General features: G+C 40.5%; 1 non-coding gene across 1 annotated transcript; it reads right to left on the reverse strand.

Moving 5' to 3' along the window:
- Positions 1-468: 468 nt before the first annotated feature.
- On the reverse strand, positions 469-575 carry LOC125473664. The gene has a single exon (XR_007255489.1). It is a non-coding gene; the product is annotated as a small nucleolar RNA R71 (small nucleolar RNA).
- Positions 576-7,267: the final 6,692 nt, after the last annotated feature.

Consider the following 7,267-nt stretch of genomic DNA (forward strand, 5'->3'; position numbering starts at 1 on the left):
AATTAAATCGGCATGGGACTGTTCACTGCAGAACACTTTTCTACAAAATTTGTTTGCTGATTTAATGGACAACGAGATAAAAATGGCATTAGAGATACCTGCAACAGGCAAACCACTCAGAGAGTCGTTGGCTGCCCGTGCCAATGATGTTCCTAATTGTATTGTCTATCCTGACCAGGAAGATGGTGATGCCTTTAAGATCAAACACCACATGGTTGAAGTTTTACCAACGTTTCGTGGGCTGCCTAATGAGGATGCAAACTTACATATTGCAAAATTTATTATGGGTTGCAAAAATATTTTGATCAGGGATTTTCAACTGAGGCTATTAAGTTAAGTCTTTTTCCTTTTACTTTGAAGGATAAAGCGGAAACTTGGTTATTCACTCTACCGGCGAATAGCATTACTACTTGGCAGCAATTACATACAAAATTCCTGAACAAATATTATCCAGTATCCAAGACATTGAATTACAAGAGGGAGATTATGACATTCACACAAAAGCCGAATGAAGAGTTTCATGAAGCATGGGAGAGATATACAGAGATGTTCATTTAGTGTCCACATGCTAATATTGATGCAGATACACAAATGAATATTTTCTTTGATGGGCTTAATCCTACATCTAAAAGCCATGTTAATGCATCAGCCGGAGGATCCTTACCAAATAAATCTGCGAGATAGGCATTTGAATTATTTGATATGATGGCTACAGAATCTCAACACTGGGCAGCAGAACATTCACAGAAAATGGGTATTTTTGAGTTATCAGCAGTTTCACCTAATATGTTTGCACAAATGGAAAAAATGGAGAAGAAAATTGATGCAAAGTCTGACATTATTTTACAACAGATAGCAAATTCTACACAGCAACAGCCACCTGCAGCAACAATTTGCACTATTTGCAGCGTGGTTACACACGACACATTGGGCTGCCCGCATAAAGAATCTTACCCGGAGCTAGTTAAGCAACATGTTAATATGATGAACAACTATCAAAGGCCTAGGAATGATGCATATGCAACTCATTACAATCTAGGATGGAGGGATCATTCTAATTTCAAATGGGGTGACAATCAGAATCATTCAAACCCATTCCAGCAGATCAAAAACCATTTGTTCCATCCAAACCATCTTTAGATGATCAACTTGCTAAATTGGCAGCAACAACTCAAACATTCATGGAAGGCAGCAATCAAAGATTTCAAAATATGGAGGCATCCATTAAAAGTTTAGAGTTACAATTTGGGCAGCTAGCTACACAAATTTCAGACAGAAAAAGGCACATTTCCTAGTCAAACGGTGCTTAATCCAAGAGGACGAGAAGACTGCAATGTTGTTCGAACTTTACGATGTGGAAAAAGTTATGACAATCGTGAAAATTGCATTGAACAGAATATGTCAACAATGCAAATTTCTGCAGAATCTGCAATACCAGCTCCAGAACTTGCAAATTTTGCAGAAAAACAGAATCTGCCTAGTGCAGAAACTGTCCAAAAAAAGGTTTCTGAGCGTGTTTACGACCCTCCATTACCGTACCCTGAACGTATAATTCCTAAGACCAGAGATCAGCAGCTTAAAGATTTTATGCAAACATTATCGAATGTTCAGATCAACATTCCATTGCTGGATGCAATCAAGAAAATACCATTGTGCGCTAAATTTTTAAAAGAAGTTTGCAGCAGCAAAAAGAAGCTTGCACATTTAGACAAAGTTGTGCTGACATAACAATGCAGCGCAGTTTTATTACACAAATTGCCACCTAAGAAAAAAGACCCTGGAAATTTTACTATTTCTTGTACTATTGGAAATTCAGATTTTAAGAATGCTTTAATTGATTTAGGCGCAAGTATTAATTTAATGCTATTTTCTATTTTCCAGCGATTGGGACAAGGAGAATTAAAACCTACATCAATGATTCTTCAGCTAGCTGACCGTTCAGTGACTTATCCTAGGAGCATTATTGAAGATCTCATGGATGAAGACATAAAAAAGCCCATAATTTTGGGAAGACCGTTCATGGCTACAACTAGGACTTTAATTGATGTGGAAGCCGAAACACTAACTTTATGTGTTCAAGATCAATCTGTTGTATTTAATTTGTTTGAGGTAGCAAAACGTCCTGCTGAACAGCAAGAGTGTATGTGCATTGATGTGTTAGACAGGGTGGTTCAAGACAGTTTTTAGGCTAATTCATATTCAAATCAGTTGCTGCAAGTTTTACAAGGAAAAATTGGGACAGATTCTGAAGATGAAATGGTTCTTGAATACATTTATGCATTGGACAGTCTGCCAACACAGTTGCCAAGGTTTAGAAATGTTTATGAGAGCTTAAGGGAGCCTAAACAGCCATTTAAGCCTTCTAGACAGCAGCCACCAAAATTAGAGCTAAAGCCTTTGCCCAAACATTTAAAATATGCACATTTAGGGGCTACAGAAACACTGCCAGTTATTGTTGCAACAGATTTAACTGCTACAGAGGAAGATAAATTGCTTTGTGTTTTGAGAAAATATCAAGATGCTTTGGGATGGACAATAGCTGACATCAAAGGTATTAGCCCAACAATTTGTATGCACAGAATTTTAATGGAAGAAGACGCGAAGCCAACAGTGGATGTTCAACGCCGCCTTAACCCAATTATGAAAGAAGTTGTCAGAACAGAAGTTATCAAATTACTTGATGCTAGTATGATTTATCCTATTTCAGATAGCCAATGGGTAAGTGCTACGCAGGTTGTGCCTAAACATACCGGAATTACAGTGATTACAAATGACAACAATGAGCTTGTTCTTACACGTTTAACTACAGGTTGGCGTATGTTTGTGGATTATAGAAAACCAAATGCAGCAACAAGAAAAGATCATTTCCCATTACCATTTACTGACCAAATGTTGGAAAGATTGGCTAGCAGAGCTTTTTATCGTTTCTTAGATGGTTATTCTGGGTACAATCAGATCCCAATTGCACTAGAGGATCAAGAGAAGACAACTTTTACATGCCCTTTTCGGACGTTTGTTCATCAAGGATTTCTCCAAGATTAGTCGACCTGTGACATCCCGTCCCGGGATTATTAAAACGTACGTGTGAAATTACAATTTTGCCCCTAGTGTGTTTTTCGTCACGTTGTGGGGTTGTTTTGTGTGTGGTGGCATGTGTTGGGCCACACACACACACCTGCACATTCACTGTCTCTCTCCACCCTCTCTCTGTCTCTGTCCCGTGTCTCTCTCTCCCTTTCTTCTTCTTCTTCTTCTTCTTCTTCCTTCGACGTACGGACAAACATCAAAAACACCCAAACCATCACAGATCGAAGGAACCAACTACACCATTCGACTCGTGAGGTCGAGGCGAGCTCAGCCATACCATTTTCAGGTAGGAACTCTAACGTTTTCATGTCGTTTCATCAATGGCCGTTTTGGGTACTGTTCATGCAAAGTTTGTACATTAAGTTTTTGGGTTTTCTGAGCTCGTAGTTGTGTTTGTGAGGTTCCCAGGAGCATCGGAGTAGCTCGTTGGACGAATTTGGACGTCGGGAAGGCCTGGTTCAAAGTTGGCCGAGTTTGGAGTTTTTGGACAGGTATAATCTTGTAGTTTTCGACCTTAAAACTTGTTGGGACATGTTCTACTAGCTCTAGGGTTGATTTTGGTGCAAGAATCGTGGAAAAAGGTGGAAAAACGAGCGAGAAATTGTGAGTTGCAGGTTTTCCGGCGACGGCGACGGCGCCGGCGTCGGGGACTGATTGGAGAAGGAGACGGAATATTCCGTCAAAGTTGACGGAATATTCCTGACGCCGTTAACGGCATCAGTTAGGTTTAACGGAATATTCCGTCAGTTTAACGGAATATTCCTGACGGCGTCTGTTGACACCGTCAGTGTGCATGGCACGTGGCCGCGCGTGGGGGGCGCGTAGGTCCGTGCCTTGGCCGGCGCGTGGGGGCGCGTGCGGCGGAGAAAAATTATTTTAAAAATATGGTTGTGATCCTGAGGTTGTGTAGAGCACGTTGGTATATTCATTTGTCCATTTTGAGCAATGTATGAGAAGTTATTACGAGAAGTTAGTTATGTGCTCTAAAGTTAACGTTTTTATAGTTGTTTCGCATTTAGGTGACACGTACCCCGAGGACGAGCGTGCACACGCGAGGCAGGGGGTAACGACCCTTCTACATACCAGTGAGTGGGCTTTTGTTTTCCGTATATACCTATATACATTTATATTCCCAGAAATTGATTTAAAAGGGTTATTTGCCTTATGCCATGCATGTTATTATTATCGTTTATGCATCATTGCACGCATTAGTAGTGGCATACATATTTATATGCATATTGGGTGCTGTGGATGCACAGGTAAGTGCCAGGTAAGTGGTACGCATGTTTACAATTCAGTAGTGGTTAAAGATGCTTAGAGAGCTCATAACCTGCACCCTCGGTGTAAATGCTCCCGCCCAGAGTAGGGCACAGTCCTTCACGTGATGTTCACCTCCCGCACCACACGCTCAGCTTGGATCCAAGTTAGGTGCATAGGCCTGTCCTACAGACCACATTAGGTGGTTCCGACTCGTAGGTGACTCGCGATTATTCGCACAGTCTTCACGTGATCGTAGCACTAGAGCGTACATATGTATTACACCCAGGCCTGTCGTACAGACCACTTTAGGTGGTTCTGACTCGTGGGCAGGTTCAGTTATAGAGTTGAGATTTGAGCTCTAAATACAGCCGTACAGGTCACGTTAGGTGACTCCGGCTGCCAGATGTTATGATGTTGATATGATTTATACCTGGGCACTTACATTCATTTTATGGCTTTGGCATGGCATATCTTGAGCATGTTTGGCATACCCTTGAGCATATTGGGCATATCTATACATACGTACATATGTTATTTTCTGGGAAGTATACAGGTTTTACGGCGAGGGGTTAGAATGTATTTTGCTAAATGGTTTTCAAAGAGCTTTGTTTTTGCCCACTCACGCTTTTGTTTTGCACCCCTCCAGGTTCTAGTTGCTTAGCCGTTGCGGTGGTTTCCTTTGAGGGCTTTCCGGCGTTCTGACACACTCCCTATTGTAGGGTCGCCTTCGGGCGTACTACTGTTGTCGTTTTTGTTTGGACTGCTTTAGACCTGCTCTGAATTTGTATCTCACTTACTAGCACTTATATTAGTACCTTGTATGCTAGTTTTAATTATTCGTACTTTTATATTATTACCTTATTAGCTTCCGCACGTGCACATGGCTACGTCACCTTCGTGTGACGGCCAGCACGCTCCGATCTCGGTCGGGGTGTGTCACGACCTTTGTGCAATTTATTGGCTAAAGATGCACCATTTAATTTTGACGAGGCTTGCTTAGAAGCGTTCAACAAGTTGAAATCACTCTTAACTTCGGCACCCATCATTGCTGCACCAGATTGGGGATTACCATTTGAATTAATGTGTGACACATCAGATTAAGCCGTTGAGGCTGTTTTAGGGCAGCATTAAGACAAGCTTCCCCATGTCATTTATTATGCAAGTGGTACTCTAAATGATGCACAACTCAACTATGCAACCACAGAGAAGGAATTGTTGGCAGTTGTTTTTGCATTGGAGAAGTTTCGGTCTTATTTGGTTAGGGCTAATGTAATTGTGTATACTGATCACGCTGCTCTTAAATACTTGTTGTCTAAAAAAGATGCAAAGCCTAGGCTAATTTGTTGGGTTCTTTTACTTCAAGAATTTGACTTAGAGATTAAAGACAAGAAGGGTAGTGTGAAAATGTGGTGGCAGACCATTTATCTAGATTAATTATTCCAACAGCTATGGAGGAAGATTCTCTACCCTTGAGTGAAAGTTTCCCAGATGAACAGCTATTTGCTATCCACATTAAATCACCTTGGTTTGCTGATATTGTAAATTATTTGGCTAAGGGTGTGGTGCATCCAGATTTTTCGTTTCAGCAGAAAAAGAAGTTTTTATCTGATGTAAAGCATTATTTCTGGGATAAACCATACTTATACAAGTACTCTCCAGACCAGATTATTCGCAGGTGTATTCCTGAGGCCAAACAGGACAGTGTTCTGAAATTTGCCCATCATTCTGCATGGGGTGGACATTTTGGGCAGAAAAGAACAGCAGAGAAAATTTTTCAAAGTGGGTTATTCTGGCCTACACTTTTTAAAGATGCTTATAATTGGTACAAGGCTTGTGACAGGTGTCAAAGGGTCGACAACCAGTCCAAACGAAATGAGATGCCCCAGCAAAGTATTCTTATTGTTGAATTATTTGATGTTTGAGGTATTGATTTCATGGGACCATTCCCATCTTCTAAAGGGAACCAATATATTTTAGTTGTTGTGGAACATGTTTCTAAGTGGGTCGAGGCCATTGCAACACCAAGCAATCAAGGATCAGTGGTCCTGAAGTTCCTCTAGAGGGTTATATTTCCACGTTTTGGAATTCCGCACATTATTCTTAGTGATGGGGGGAAACATTTTATTAATAAACAATTTGATAATTTAATGGCAAAGTATGGGATTACTCATCGTGTGGCTACACCTTATCATCCACAGGCATCTGGTCAAGTGGAAGTTTCAAACAGAGAATTAAAGCGCATTTTGGAGAAAACAGTTCGTTCTACACGTAATGATTGCAGTTGAAAATTAAATGATGCTTTGAGGGCTTACAGGACAGCTTATAAGACTCCTATTGGGATGTCAACACTTCGACTCATTTATGGGAAAACATGTCATCTACCTATGGAGCTTTGAGCATAAGGCTTGCTGGGCAATTAAAGAGTTAAATTTTTCGTATGATTCAGCTGGGGAACAACGAAAATTGTAGCTAAATGAGTTGGAGGAAATTCGTCAAGGTGCCTATGAAAGTTCTCACATCTACAAGGAAAGAACTAAGGCGTTTCATGATAGTCAAATTTTACAGAAAAAATTTCAGCTAGGGCAAAAGGTTTTGTTATTTAGTTCAAGGCTCAAGTTATTTGTAGGGAAATTAAAATCTCGCTAGACTGGACTGTATCTAGTTTCTAAAGTCTTTTCTCATGGGGCAGTTAAAATAACTAATGAGGCTCAAGGTAACACATTCAAGGTGAATGGTCACAAGCTAAAACCATATGTGGAGTCACCCCTTGATACTGCAGACGAGTCGTTAACTCTAAAGGAACCTGTGATCTAGCCACCGAACTTCTGCGACGTCTAGCTACAAACTTAAAATAAAGCGTTTATTAGGAGGCAACCCAATTTTTCTAAACTTTTTACTTTATTTTTTGTTTAATTTTCCA

Source organism: the organism of the source record quoted next, unplaced genomic scaffold, assembly GCF_019419815.1.
Source record: "Pyrus x bretschneideri cultivar Hongxiangsu unplaced genomic scaffold, Pyrus_bretschneideri_v1 Contig91, whole genome shotgun sequence".
Lineage (NCBI taxonomy): Eukaryota > Viridiplantae > Streptophyta > Magnoliopsida > Rosales > Rosaceae > Pyrus > Pyrus x bretschneideri.